Below are 16,663 nucleotides of genomic sequence, written 5' to 3'. Positions count from 1 at the left end.
ACCAGTACAATCTAGATTTTACATGTGGGGGGCAGCAATGCACGTGGAACTGAACCCCCTTTGGATATATAAACTCTGGTAACAAATTTTATATCTTTCTGCACAAGGCCATGCCCGACTTGGGTGAAAGGGGAAACCTGGCCTATGTAGACGATGTTCTAATCAAAAGCTCAACTGTGGAAGAACACATAGCTGAAATACGCTATGTTCTAACCAAGTTGAAGGATGCCTGAGAAAAACTGTCCTTCCAGAAGATGAAATTGTGTAATACCAGCATGAATTTCCTAGGGCATTAAATCACCCCTGAGGGTCTCAGTCCTAAGGTGAAAACGGTGGAAACATTGCTGAAATTAAAGGACCCTACTACTCTGTGTGAACTAAGAATCCTTCTTGGACTTACCAATTATAGTACAAAGTTCATAGAGGACTACGCAGAGGCCACAAGACCCTTGGTCCATTTACTCAAGGCCAGGGTCAAGTGGGAGTGGGGTCCAGAGCAAGCCGAGGCAGTAAAACAACTCAAAAGAAGCCTTTCACAAGCATCTTGTTTGGTTTACCCCATCAAAAACAAGGAGTCCTTCTTGGAGACAGGATTTTCAAATACTTGCTTAACAGCATTATTATACCAGAAGCACGACAAGGTCAACAAAGTCATCTCATATGCAAGTAAGAATTTGTCCTCTGTGGAGTAAAAAATTCTACGATTGTGAAAAGGCACTCCTGGCAACAGTGTGGGCATTGAAAAATGACCACCTGTTTATCAAGGGGGAGCACATCATTGTTGAGATTCCTCACCAGCCTTTGCAATATCTCCAAAGTGACCGAATCTGCACAGGGAACGTGAGTAATTCCAGATTAACTTCCTGGATTCTGTCCATGCAAGACTTTCCTGTGGAGGTCGGATATTGCCAAAACAAGAAGAGTCCACTCGCAAAGGTTTGGAAGACTTGCATGATTGTGCTCAAGAAAACTGTCTCAAGGACGAAAGTCTAAAAACCCAAGACAACATGGAGGTGTACCTGACTTCCATGCACAAAGTCTATGAGGAAGACACGTGCCAGGGGATCCCCACAGTTTATGTGGGTGGGTGCTCCTACCATGTTGACAAACAACAGGGGAAAAGAGCTGGTGCCTGGCATTGGGAATGCCTGGGTGAATGATGCCCCAGAGGCCTCTGCTGGGTACAAGATTGTTCCTCGAAGTAATTAGGTAGCCGAGTTGATGGCGGTACATCAATCCATCCTCACTGCCATGCAACACCAGCTCCAAGAACTGGTCATAATCATTGATTCAGATTAGGTTCAGAATGGGTTTGTGGAGCACCTGATGAATTGGAAAAGCTGAGTCATGCTGTGTGTCAACAACAAACCACTCAAGCATGGGAAATTAATAGAAGCCATTGATGATTTGGTCACCTCTATTGAGATGACCATATACTAGAACAAGATGAAGGGTCACTCCAGAATAGAGGGACCAGACAAAACCGGAAATGACTTGGCTGACCATTTGGCCAAAACCAGAGCCATCCACAGGGATCTCATAGAGATTGATTGCCTGTTGGGGGAAATCCAGGTCACTGCTGTCACCAGGTCCCAAACACTTGAACTCTCAGCGTGCCAGTGGAGTAAGGAAACCATAGATGCTGATTTGATTATGGCACAAAAAGGGGATCCGATTATTGTTAAATATTATCAAAACATTTAAGACCCAGTGAATTTTCCTCTGACCGAATCTAATTACATTGGGAAAGAGGATCTCTGGGTGTTGATGAAATTTTCCAAAGGTTTCCGAATCCAAGACAATTTGTTGGTATGGGGATCCATCTCTTGATGTGACCAGTGGGTGATACCTACCTCATTACGGAGCCTGAAGTTAAGTCATGTCCATGACGCGGCCACAGCCACTCAAAGGGGGTTTCAAACAATTTTGGAAATCTTGTGAGAGGTTGCATGCTGGCCACACAGGTGTCAGAACCTCGACCAATATTTGAAGGACTGTCTTTTCTGTGCATAATGTCATCCCACACAGAGCTCCCCTCCGAAAAAGGGGAATGACACTGCCTTGGTCAGATTTACAAGTAGATTTCATCTGGCCTGTGATTCGCTACTCTAGAGGAAACAAGTACATGTTAACTGTGACATGCTTGTTTACCAAGTGAGTGGAATGTCTTCCGCCCCCAAATTGCAAGGCAGAAACAGCAGCTCCCCTGATGATCAATCACATCTTCTCATGTTTAGGCTTTCCCCAAAGGATTGAGTCGGACCGAGGAAGTCACTTTACCAGCGAGGTGATGACAAAGATGTGAAAGATACTTGAGGTAAAGAAAAAACTCCACATTGACTACCGCCAACATCTAGTGGGGGAGTTGGAGGTACAATAAAATGATTGTTGGCATCCTAAAGAAGTTTGTGGTGGTCTCTGGGCTTAGTTGGGACATCTGACTACCACTTGTCCTGATGGCCATCAGGTCTACACTATCTTCTACGACAAAAATATCTCTATTTGAGCTAATGACTGGATAAAAAATGGTGCTACCTCAGCATCTGCTCTACAGAACTCAAGAACAGACCCTGATCAATGCGTCCATGACACATGAATATATTGAGAATTTGTGAAAACACCTTCAGCGTGCTTTTGCGTACGCTCAGCGAAATCTGGATAAGTCGACATAGGGGATGAAAACCCACTATGATTTAAAGACCACTAAGAAAGAGTACCAAGTAAGAGTCAGGGTCTACTTGAACAATTTTCAAAGAAACCAGACCAAAGAGAGGAAATTCCTCCCCTCCTAGTGCAGCGCCTTTGAAATTGTAGATAAAATCTCACCTGTCGCCTGTAAGATCCACATCCCAAAAGGAGAACTGACAAAAGAAAAATGGGTCCACATCAATCAGGTGAAAAGCTGTCATCCCTGACATGCTTTTCAACTGTTTGCATGTGACCCCTAGTCGCCACTGGGGACCGAGGAATGTCTGGATTGGCTGCAGCTGGGAATATTAGCCAATTATGCTGCACCGGCAGGCGAGCGCTGGCCCTCAAACAAAGGCACGAGAAAAAAAGGCTCCTGTACCGAGCACTCTCCACAGTGCCCTCCTTCACCTGAGCAGGAGCTCATCCTGTGCCTCCTATGCTGCAGGAGCAGACCCAAACACTCGTAATCATGGCAGAATGCATAGGTAATCTCTGGGTCACATACTTGTGTGCCCTAAAGCCCCTCTGGAGAATCCAGCATGTAGTCACGGTAATGTCTCCATTGAGTGCATTGATTGCTGTCATTAGTGAGCAATACTAGCTACTACCCCAACAACGGAATTTCTCACATTACACAGTCCTGGAGAGAAGTTGACTCCATTGAGAACCACGAGGAGCTGACCTTTCGAAAATGGTTGCTGCATTTTGTTTATCCTTCCCCAGCCTGTGCTTGTCATCATTGGGGAAACAGGAACGTATGGATCGGCTGCAGCTGGGAATATTAGCCAATTACGCTGCGCCGGCAGGCGAGCGCCGGCCCTCAAAAGAAGGCATGAGAAAAAAGGCTCCTGTCCCGAGCCTGACTGGAGCCGTCAGGAATGTTGGAACAAAAAACTCCCCTGATTCCTGTTTTGTAAAAGCATGAGTAAAACAAAACTAGAGTAATAAGAAAGTCCCCCTTTGTCCCATTAATGCACCCTCTCCCTCAAAATATTCATCTCTGGCATATCCTATCCAACACACACTCACCACTAATGCTTAAGCCACAGACACAACCAACCATTGTGCCTCACGGCGCTACAGATCCACTTCGGCTTGCACTGCCATATGATATATGCTATATCTGCTGGACGCTGGATCGGCTCTTTTGACTTCTTTGTTTTGCATCGAATAAATCTTACTCCACTGTGCGCCGCCTCTGCACCTTTGATCATTTTTGTCTGCATTGCCCATATGTTGATCAATTGTACGCCGTCATGACATCTCCTATTTTTGCTGCACTGCCCATATGCTAATCAACTCTGTGCTCCTGTGTGCATCGGCACCCTTGATTATTTTTGTCTGCAGTGCCCATATGTTGATCAACTGTACGCCGCCTCAGCGCTATTGACTATCTTGCTTGCATTGACTAAAGGCTATGCCTTTGTGCGCCGCCTTGCCACTATTGTTTAACTTGTATGCATTGACCTTATATTGACCCTTTGCCTACTGCGCCGGCAGTATACTAAATCTACCAGACCCCACTCTGAAAGTACTGCCTCCCCCAAACAACTACAAAACCTTTTGTGCTAGATTACCATACGAGCAATTGCATATTATCCATCTGCATCATGTACCCTAACAAGTTTGCTGTCTGTGCGTGTGCCTCTATCTGATGCATGCCTTCAAATCTATTGCTCATTATGCTCGTACCATTACTGCTGCACATTGTGCATTGTCGCATAAGTAGCATGACCACTGTTTGTCTCGTAATGTGCGTGTAATAATCTAGCCTCTGTCAACCTGCGCTCTCTCTGCACAACACACCAGTTGCTGCCCAAAACTCTTGTACTACCTTTGAGACTCTTGTTTCACCTCGAGACTCTACACTCCCATCCTTGTCTACACTGTCCTAGATAGCTCTAAACACAACATACACATCCCTGACAGAGCGTGCCGCCACCTCATGTCACATTGGTTGCCAACCTTATCGACCTTGGCTTGTACTTACCTTTGCCTGGTCCTACCTGTCAAGCTCTTCATTACAGAGAATCCGGACACTACCATGCTAGGCCCTGTCTGGCACCATGGTTGCACACCCCCATCACACTTTAGGCCAGCAGCACAGTATCCACACCACAACTTTACCCATGCCAACTCCTCTCAATCCGTATCTGAATGCCCCAGCTCTCTGGCTAGAACAATTTGAAGCTAAACTGACACCTAACCAACCATGTGCCCTACATACCAATAACCAGATTAGGCTGCAGATTTACATGCATAGCATGTCAATCATCCTCTCGCCTCACGCCACAGAAATGTCCACACATACCTAGTACTTCTCTTTTTAACACACCCCCAACAAATATGCACACTATCACACCTGTAACTATACCTAACTCTAACACAAGCACGCCACTTTCTCCCAAAGATCACACCATCAAGGCTGCTCTTATCAATGCTAGGTCCCTGACGGCACAAGCTCTCGATATTGCCGATCTCATTACAACCAGCGACCTAGACTTCCTTGCCATTACAGAAACCTGGCTGCATGCCGCATCAGGACCCGTCCTCTTACTTGCCAAACCCAATGAATATACTATCATTAGATGTGACCTTAAGACCAACCAATCTAAAGGTTGTGGAGTTGCCTTCATCCACAAAAAGTCTATCAGTCTGAGAATCATATCCACCACACTGTTCCAGTCAGCAAAACGCTTATCAGTCAAACTTCCCATTTCCCATAACCAAATGGCCACCCTGCATCTGATCTACATGCCTCTGGGACCTGTCACCACCTTCGCCGATGTTATGTCATCACTATTGACAGACAAAACTAAGATCAACTCACAAATAATATTATTAGGCGATTTCAACTTGGGCCTCCATGACACTAATGACCCTTCAGCTACAGACCTGGCTAGCTCCCTTACCGACCTTGGCTTCACCCACTGTATCCTCGATCCCACTCATGACAAGGGTAGAATCCTTGATTGGCTGGTCGACCTAAACTGCACCATCAACTTAGTAGATAACTCTCCTTGCGCTTGGTCGGACCACCATATCATCACCTTTACAATTGCAGCCAATTCCCAACGTGCCAAACCTGACACTGTACCTCCCATCTGCACCAGAAACAACAGAGACATACCTAGAGTTGATCTCCTCCCACACATTATACCTACACTGAATAAGGCACTACTATCTATCTCTGATTCTACTGTCCTAGTAGATACTTACAATGATACCATTCTCAGAGCAATGGACGCCAAGGCCCCCGCTAAAATCATGAAATCTAAACCACACGCACACCTCAATTTGTGGATTACACCACAACTAAGAGTACTACGCAAAGAAAAAAGAACTACGGAAGCCCGCTGGAAAAGTCACCTTTCCGATGCAAACAAGTATAGCCTCCTCATAGCCTTCCTTAACTACAAAGAAGCAATCTTCCTTACACATACAATAGGCTTATCTTGTAAGCCGAATCTAGGACCAAAGAGCTCTTCAAGATCCTCAAAGAACTTGAAACTTCCTCCACTCCTCCTGAGTCTTGTAATAAAGACAGCACCTTGTGTGCGAACATACAAAAAGCGCTCCTAGATAAAATCTCAACACTTCAGGCTAGAATCAATGTCAAAAAAGTAGTCTCCAATCTAACTCTCAGCCCAACTCCCTTTCCAACATAACTAATTCATCTGCACACACTCATAAACCTTTCATCTACTCACCTCTAACCATCCCTGAGGTAGAAAACATCATCAGCAAACTCAAACCGTCCAACTGTCAGGGTGATTCATGCCCGGCCCCTGTTATAAAGGAGTCAGCCCACGAACTAGCTCCCTTCATTACGGCATTAATAAAAACATCATTTAGCTCTGGTATTGTACCTGACAACCTGAAGGATGCCTGGGCTATCCCTCTCCTGACAATACACACCCTAGACCTAAACATACCTACTAATTACAGGCCTATCACAACCGTGCCATTCCTGCTAAGAACTGTAGACCGTGCAGCCTACCTACAGATCTAGGAATACCTGGAATGTAATAATCTCCTTGGCCTTAGACAATCCAGGTTCCGACCTAAGCACGGAACGGAAACTGCCCTTATTGACCTAAAAACACAAATTGAGGACCTGAAGGATAATGGTAAGATTGCCCTTGTCTTGCTTCTGGATTTATCCACTGCGTTCGATCTTGTGAACCATCAAATCTTGTGTCAACATCTCAAAATGGCTGCCCACGTCTGACAAAGCTACATACTGAATCAGCTCGTTCCTGGCTAACAGATCCATGAGGGTCTTCTCCCCCACTGCCTCTGCTGAACCAGCTCCAGTTTTATGCGGGGTCCCACAAGGCTCTTGTGTTTCACCCACGCTCTATAATGTGTTCACAAAACCATGATTTGATATTCTCGACTATCTGGGTGTCACCTACACTAATTATGCAGCTGACACTGAGATACTCATCTCTATCACAGGCAACCCTGTTGTCAACACAAAAGCCCTAAATGATGTTTACCAGGTCATACAGGCATGGATGGCTCAACACGAGCTCTGTCTTAATGATGACAAGACAGAGCTCCTCTTTTTGGGCTCCCCTAACCGACTAACAGACTAGACCACACTTTCAAATCATTCACCATTGATGGCAATATCATCAAGGTTACCAATGCTACCAAAACTCTTGGTATTTACCTTGATTCCACCTTTTCTTTCTCAAGACAAACCAACGCTGTGGTCTCAGCCTCTGCCTACACTAATAAACTCATTACAGCCTGCCGCCCATTTCTCACCACCATCAACTGCATCACCCTCGCCCGAACGTTAATCATGACCAAGTTAGACTACTGAAATGCCCTCTATCTAGGTACCAGTCAACGTAACCTCTGAAAACTTCAGGTCAGCCAAAATAATGCCATTAGAACTGCCTTGAATATACTTAGGAACCAACGCATATCGGGCTCCCGAGGCAATCTGCGATGGCTCTCAGTAGCCCAAAGAGTCTCTCTCAAATCTCTTGTCCTCACACATAAATGCCTTGCCAACAAGGCCCCGCAATACCTGGCTAGCCGGTTCACACCTCACACCTCCAGTTGGCCTCAGAAAGCAGCCCAAGCTCACTGCCTAGCTGTGCCCAGATTTAAACTTCATAAATCTGGGGGTATCAGCTTCCCGGTCCTTTCCACCAAACTGTGGAATTCCCTGCCCACCACACTTAGACTAGAACCATCATTCCATGTCTTCAAGAGCAAAGCCAAATTGTGGCTCATTGCGCAAGAGTCCAACAGCACACTACTTCCACTCCAGTAACACACAATTTCCCTTGATCTCTCTCTGACTATCTCTGTAAATTTGATTGTAAATATACCCATATGTACCTGGCTATGTATATCCTGCCTTGCTACTGTCTACTGATCACGTTCATGTATCCTTATTTGCAGATTTTATTGTAAATTACATCCGTGCTGTAACTGTATATTGATTTTATGTAACTAAGATATGCGCCCAGATGCCTTTTGGCCAGGCGCGCTATACAAATAAAGAAATACAAATACAAATTGATGAGCCAAATTAAAGTCGAGCAGAGGAACCATCTGATGAATGAAAAGAAGGGATGAAAAATCAGACAGATATATATATACCCATATAGATATATAACAGGGAGTAATTAACTTAGTGTTGTACAAATGAAGAAAATGAAAGAAATAAACATTGTTTACGGAATAAGAGGTCATGTATAAATGTAGGTTGTTGCCATTGTAAATTCTTTGTAAATCCTCGGAGGAAAACGTGTGTAAAAAGTACAAAGACTTGGTTTTTATCTTCTATTAGAGAACTAACCTCCTTAAATTCCAGCCTGGAGTTGAGAGTGCAGCCCGATGACAGCCCTGGGGACCTGGAAGGGAAGGAATAAAGGGAGTGCCATTCCACATCATCCAACCCAAAGGTGGAAGGGGAGACTGGAGTGCCCACTCCCAAAAGAAGGAAGAAAAGGGGGTGTGACGCCATATCCCCCAACCCAGAGATGGAAGGGGACACTGGAGTGCCCACTCCCCGATGAAGGAAAATGACGCCTTAAGTAACCCAACTCCATCTTGCTCTTCCCCAACAAAGAGTCATGGAAGAGCAGGGGGGCATGTGGGGTACATTTAAAGGCCCCAACAGAAGTCCCTTTCACCTGAAAGGCAAGCATTTAAACCCTGCAACAAAAAAGGCCTTGCTTTTGCTTTTGTTTCATGAAAAGTTAATAAGTCATGTGGAAATGGGCCTACCTATCATTATCAATGGACAAGCAGCAGTTTGATTTACAAAAGAAGGAGGAATCAAAGCATCCTGTAACATGGAAAACAGGATTTTTAAACATTGAAAGCAAAAAGGGCCTGCACATGTGTTTGCAAATAAAAACTGTGTTAAAAAGCCACAATGGAAAAAATATCACTGCTCACAGAAAAATGTCACTAAAGCAAAACATGATGTGTGGGCTGACCAAAGCAATGTATATTACGTTTCACCCACAAAACTCCATTGACCTTTGAAGAGACTTAGTTTTCAGGAAACACCTGTTCTGGTTGAGGGCAAAACTTCACAAAGGGAAATCCCACTTCCAGCTGGATGTCACATCTCCAATCTAATAACGCTGCAATAGAATTTGGCCCTGCTAAAGGCATCAAAATGTAATATCCTCCAGGCCTGCTGACTAGAAAAGCAGGGACTTCAAAAGAAAGACATCCTTGGCTGGAGCATGACTAAAATGTGTGAATCCGTGTTGCGCCCATTTCAAAGAGCACGCACTAACTTCAGAGAGACTCATAAAAACCTCTAATCGCAGGCTGGCCCAGGGGAACAGATAGCTGTGCGGGATGAAGCAGCCATCCCATTTTCTGAACAGGAACACTCACAATTAATTTAAAAGACTATTTTCATTTTAGGCATTTTGCACAGCAACCATACTGTGGATTGATTTCATTTTATGCCATTTTTCATGTAATTTCCAGGTAGTTTGGGGGTTATAAAATGCATCTACCTGTGATTCTGGGAACTGTAATGGCCAGTTAGACTAGATTTCTGGCTGATCTGTACATGTTATAAATATGAGAGTGGTGAAAAGTTGGACAATGTAAATAGGGATATGCTTGATAGCTCACATATGCATAACTGTTGTACATTTTATGAAAATGACAACAGTGTGACACATGGCCATGGTATAGCCCACGGATTTGGTGGTTAGCTTATCTAATTCCCTATGATCAGCTAAAACAGAAAATATGTCTAGTTGCTATTACAGTTATGAAGTTGTGATGCATAACTAGTTTTTGCCAAAAAGTGGAAAGGAGAACAAAGGATGATGACAAATGGGAAAAGACAGATGTTGCTCCAAACACCGAAACCAATCCTGACTGGGGCCAAGATGTTAAACGGGATATCATATTATGCCTCCTTTAATATATATATTGGCCTAAGCCCAGTCGCTCTGCGAAGAAATCTGCGTCGCAAGGTTCCGACCTTAGATCGACCTAGCCGCCATTTTGGGAACATCCGCCATTTTGATTTTTGTATTCAAAGTCACTCTGTGTTCTAAAATGGTGGACAGTGTTCTTCTGCTCGTAACCTTAGCTGTTCTGACCTTTACATAAGTTAATGCCTGAACTGCTCATAGGCTAAATGTTAGGACCGTGTACTGAGACCTTGCCCTATGTTTGACCTATAGATCGAGGATTACCTGCGCCAACAAGTCCGATCCACGAACATACATTGAATACGATGTTGTTTAAATACTGAATGTGAACACTTGTTGAACTACATTGTAAAATTCGTGTTCTAAGGCTTGATGTCAAATTCGAAGATACACTGTTGCCATTGTGACTTGTTGTTATGCAAACTAGAAGTAATCCAAATGCATATAGTTGGACTAACTAGAGACAAACCTGGCACAAACCCTAGACCGAGAATAATTAACCTGCAGAGGGGCTGGACATTGCGATTGAAAACTGTATAAAAGACGCAAATATTTAGACGTCCGATACCTCTCACTTCTCACACCGAAAGGGCTGGTATTCGTTGTGATGTACTGAGGGTCAGATAGCTATCTGATACTTTATTTCTTTGTAAACTGTACAGTTATTTGAATAAAGATCTGAGAATCTTTATAAGCCTGTGATTGGTGTGTTTCCTTTTTTGGTACTCAGCCTCAATATTTCTCTTTTGCTTTTACAGAGAGAAGGGAACTGTCCAATCCTAGTGACAGGGATTATTGCAGCATACTTCCCCTAGATTGCAAAATTGGTGATGTGATTTCTCCTATATAAGCCGGGACTGCACTAGGACCGGGGACAAACAAAAACCGGGGAGGCAGAACTAGGAGGACAGAGAGAAGGCTTCTGAAACTTACCATGTGACAGCTGTCATCTTTTAAAGTGGAGTGACCAGACCCATGCCCTATCTTTCCAGAGTGTCCTGAGATGCAGCTGGCCTTCCTGAATCTTAAACAAAGGTTTGCTATGTAAGCAGCAATAACACAAGTCCTAAATTGCATACACCCTTTATTGTAGCATTACATTCAATATTTTCTCCCATTGAAAACCCCAATTGGCAGTGCATTTTGGTCATCTCACCATAGAAGAATCACATGTTTGCATGTGTATGTTACCATATAACCATTAAAAAAAAAAAAATTGTCTCGGTAAATCCTTAGATTTTTGCAAGTAAATATATTAATTCCCCCATTGAATTTCACAGGATCATGATTGGTGGAATTTGAAACTAGCACTCTTTTTTTCCAGTGTTTGTGTTTATTGTTATAGTTATAAAGTGTTTTCCAAAATAACTAATCTTGTTGTGATCTAAGAAACAAATTCATCCCTACCCCTTTCCCAGAGCCTGTCTGTCATTTGCAGCCTGAGTAAAAAAAAAAAAACAATTTTCATTTTCTTTTCCATTGAAATTAAATTAACATCCCAAAAAACGATTTTCCACGTCTGTTCCTCTTTCCCTATTGTGTGGTCAAAACAATGTTTCATTTGCATTCCCTTTCCATTGCTCATGTGTTGTGTATTCTAAAATTCAATGTTCTCCTTGTGTGCTGATTAGTATTCCCTTAAAGCTCTGCCTGTCTTTCTAAACATAAGCAAGCAAATTCCCTGTTTTTCCATCTCTTTCTCATAGCAGTTGTGAGAGATAAAAAAAAAAAACATTATTCCATTGCTGCTCCAAAAACGGATTTTCCCCTGCTTTGTTGGCTCCCCAAATTGTTTCTGTGGGCACCACACCAAAACCGATTTCTCCCCTGAATTCTTACTCCCTGCCACTGCCTTCCATTCAAAGGAATCAAGTTCAATTGATGTTTGGGGTTTAGGTGTCGCTGGGGGGAAGTGATTAACGCTAATGCTATCATTGTGTTAGATTGTTCTTCTTCTGTTCTGTTATTAAAAAAGGGAAGTAACTTTGACAGTATATTGTAACCTGTTTGTTTTGTAGAGATTATTGCATTTTATTTTGCCACAAAATTGGTGGCTGTTGCAATTGGTTGATTTTCCTTTGACGCAAATAATAAATTAATAAATATCTTATTGATACACACCGGCCTGGTTCCTAGTCCAATGCGACACAGGGTGTAGAGGTTAGGTGCAAGACGGGTTGGGGGCCTACTCAAAAAGAATCCATACTATACTAAAAAACAAAACACGTTTTATTGTGCACCACATTCATGGCTTGCGTGTTCCGTGTAATAAACTGACAGCCCAACCACCAGCACACACCAACTTCTTTCTGCAGGAGTATTCTTTCCTCCAGACATTTCCAAACACTTGGCATCCACTTTGCCTTGCTTCAGCGAGCTCCACGGTTATATTGGAAATCTCCTTAATGTCACAGTGGCCAATAAGGTAAAACGCCAAACCAGCAGCATACACCAACTGCTTGCTGCAGGAGTATTGTTTCCTCCAGGCACCTCCAAACACTTGTCATGCACTCCTAAGAAGATGTCCCTCTTTCCACTTTCACCTTGACCCGTGAAGTGTTGTTTGCAACTTTCCCAATAACCCCAGAACATGATTCTAACAACAGCTTGTGACAAACAGGGGCACAGTGGGGTAAATATGCCCCCCTCCCTTTATGAAATAATAGCTGCACAGATCAGGGAATAGGGTTTCCAATATCATCAACTGTTAGCTCTCAGTTTAAGTGAGCATCTTGCCCTTATATTATGTATAGCATAGCACATAGAGGTTATGAGGTAGAGACTCTTGACATCTGCAAAACATCTCTAAGTATGTAAGTTCTTTGAAAATGCAAAGACAACACTCTGTAACTTAAGGTATTTGATCCCTAGCACAATTTGAGTTGTGCAATGATGCAGGAGGATCTGTCCATTTTTGGTTTGGGTGCTTTTTGGTGACGTAAGCCACCAAAAGATCACCAATACAATTGCTGCAAGAAGAAAGGGGTTCAAAGAAGCAGTCTTTGTGGTTGGCATGACAACTGCAAATGCTGTGGCACACAATTCCCAACACACTAAGTGAACATTCCTGTTGTACTAGATGGATGTAATACAATACCAGCTTGTTTAACCTTTTTTTCCCCAATCAGGAGTACTGTCACATGTCAAGTGTTTGTGTGACATTTAACGCTGGAGCACAGAGGGATCTCGTTTATAGACGGAGACTAAGGCAGGCCTTCCTTCTCGCTGCTTCGGTGTGGTCTGTCAGGGGTAGGTGGCCTGTAAGGCGATCTGCGCTTCCTCCACTTGGGGCCTCTGCATCCTGATGCTGCATGGATGGCAGTTAGCACCACAGCAGAATGCTTGCTTCAGTGGATCATCTTTTCAAACTTTTTCCAACATGGAACCTCCACACAGACTGGATCTCTCTGAGCCTTGTGGTAGATCGGCTCGCAGTCTTTCCACTGCCTTGTGACACTTTTAAAGAGGGAGCCATTGTGAAGTTATGTTCTGTGTCTGGGAGGTATAGCCCAGGAATTGTGCATGCAAAGGGACTAATGTGGTTTTTAAGCCATCGGCGCAGCTTGCAGGGCTTCCCGCACTGGATGGGCAGGGCGCTCTTCGGCCTTGTCAGTATTGCAGGTGGTTGCGGTTGTCAGACATCAGGGCGTCTCGCAGGCTTTCCCACATGGCTGGTGGCTCTTGTTGCCCATTTCTGTCCTGCCCGTTAATGATGCGGGAGTTCTGTCCTTTTTAGGTTGGGGATTTGCATCCCTGTTTCAGGTGGGGGCAGGGGCAGGCACTGCAGGTGGTGGTTCTGATACATAGCAGCACACAGGTTGTTGCAGAGGGCTGATCAAGCACCCGCACCCCTGATGATCTCTGATCCCTGAGTAGCAGTAGTGCACAGGCTGGAACTGTGAGGGACACCCAACGGTAGATGATGCTCTTTTTGAAGAAGAGCAGAGACAAGATGGCTGACTTGGAGCTGTGCTGGCAGATGTCAGCTAACTGATGGCCATGGAGATAATCAAGAGCACCCTGGCGTACAGGGCGAGCTAAGAGATAATCGTGCAGCAGCGCAGCTGAGGACGACCGCTGTGCACTGTTCCCTCTGTGGAAAAGTAACACAAATCTACCTTTGGCCTAGCCCCTTGTGGGCAACCTGTTGTCAGTCTTAGACAATCTCCTAGGTGGGTGTGGATCACTATGCCCACTCACGCTCTTGTATCTCAGGGCCTTTGTGCACTGTGTTACTACTAGGTTACTCCTAAATTACTCCTATGGACACACTTACATAAGACACAAACAAATCACATGAATTGATTCAACAATAGAAACATTTTTAATCATACATAGCAATGCATTATGCAAACACTACTATAATGCAAATCTCAAATTTGCACCTTTTATGCTTTTGGTGCAAATCTACTAGCAATGCAATAACTCTAAGCCTTACAGGCTTCTAGTGCAAGCAATCTAATAACTCCAATCCACACCATACCTCTCCAATCCACACCATACTTCACACTCTCTCTCTAAGACAAACCCTGTCTGATTACCCCATCTATCATGTCAGCCAAAGCTCTCTGGGAGAGTCTGTTCTAATTCCCCATGCATGTGTCTTATTCAGCAATACTCCCCTTTTTTCCTGTGGTGCTCTGTCTCTCCTCTCCTGCTAACTCCGCAACCAGCCAGTCAGTCAGGGCCAGGCTTCTCTCTGCCAGATCCCTGCCAGATAGCTCTCATCAGCTCTGCTCAGAATGTTTCCCCATCTGCATATCAGCCAAAACTGCTTCCCGAAGTACATCCAATCACTCCCAAACACCTCTCCGGCTCATCTCTCCATCTCTCAGAGTGTCAGTGTGCCATCTCTAACTCCAACTATCATCTCAAACTACCAACTGCCTCTCTCCTCAGAGAGCATACCAGCAGAGTGCAACCACTACCTCAAATCTCAGAGCCTCACCTCTCATTATACTGTTCAATGACGTATACATATCCATGGTTACACTCGTTCTCTCTCTGTCATCATTTATAAATCTGAGCAGTGCCTTAATGTCTGCAATGCATGTCTTGTACTTTTCAATCACTGCGTGTTCTGGTCAATCACTACATGTTCTGGTCATTGTGACATTTGTCATCATATCTATACCATATCTTCTTCTGTCTGCGGTCACCATCATACCATCTCCTCATATTTCTCCATTCAAATCCCTCTCTCCGTGTGCATGTCTCTGTGAGCCAAAGCTCCTCTCCCTCCATGGCGCTGCTTGCCCCCACCTTCTCTCTGTCTGTGAAGCACAACCCGGGGCTTGATAATGCCTTCAATGCCTTCTCCACTTGGACAAAGGTCACGTTATCTGTCTGACAAGCAACTGTTTACGCATACTTTCTTCACGCTAACTCATAACAACTTCGCACTCCGCGGCTTCTGTGTGTGTATCAATGGAATGGCTTACGAGCCAGCTTTCATGCTCTGTCTAGCGTTTCCTCTTTCACTCGCAAACCCAAGCGCTATCTATAATGCAAACTTCATGCATATTCTTAGTGCACACTCAATGCATGTCTCTCTACATGCATACATAATACATAACAACATATCTCTAAAAATATAACATGTGTCTACAAATATAACATGTGGCTCTAAATGGCATTTCAAATACAACAGGCCTCATTCTATAGAAAATTGTAAATGCATACATAGTGGCAGAATAATGTGGATAGTCTAATGTCACTACTTCATGCCACTACTAATCAGTACTAATCAAAATGTATGATGGATAACTGGACCCCTGAATGGGTAATGATTCTCTAACAATGGGCAATGATTCTGTAATGATAACAAACCAGGCTTCTTCATACTATCAGGTTTTACACCTATATATCCTCTGCCCTTCCGTTCACTGCTGTGCCTCCCTTCCCCCTCTCAATGTACTGCAAATGTGTTTACCCCTTCAACTGTTTTGTGCCCCTCTCCTGATTACTTTGGTTGAGCCCCTCCATATGTGTCTTTAATTCTCTCTCATTTTCACATGTCACATCTGCCCCCCTCCCGCCACTCTCCCCTTGTCTCTGAAGCACAAGACCTGTCCGGTTTCTTCTCCTGTCTCTGATGCACATAATATGTCATCTTGTCTCTTGAGCACGGGTCTTGGGTAGATGTTCTAGAATATAAATCCCATATCCTGTTGTTTACCCTCCTTTTGCCTCTGAGGCACAGGCCCTTGGTGCACTCCTCCTGCCCCTGAAGGTCCTTACCTACGTAGGAAGTTCGATCTGTGTTCATCCACAGACTGGCAATGCATACGGAATGCATCTATTCAGTGTTAGTTGAGTGATGTGTAATTGTTTATAAATACAGTCGCTATGGACTGAATCTGCAATGAAGTGGATATACCAACCTGAAACTCAGTAAAATATTTTAAAGAGAGACACTGAAAGAAATGGGCGATGCCTAAAGGTGGTTAATTTAACATAATGAGCCACGATTCTGAAACCGAGTGCTTTGCAATGATGTCAGCAGTCTCCCCTAGATAACATGAACAGCAAAT

This window comes from Ambystoma mexicanum, chromosome 2q, assembly GCF_040938575.1.
Source record: "Ambystoma mexicanum isolate Mex_15411 chromosome 2q, UKY_AmexF1_1, whole genome shotgun sequence".
Classification (NCBI taxonomy): domain Eukaryota; kingdom Metazoa; phylum Chordata; class Amphibia; order Caudata; family Ambystomatidae; genus Ambystoma; species Ambystoma mexicanum.
The sequence above is the reverse complement of the archived record's forward strand: the minus strand, read 5'-3'. Positions refer to the sequence as shown.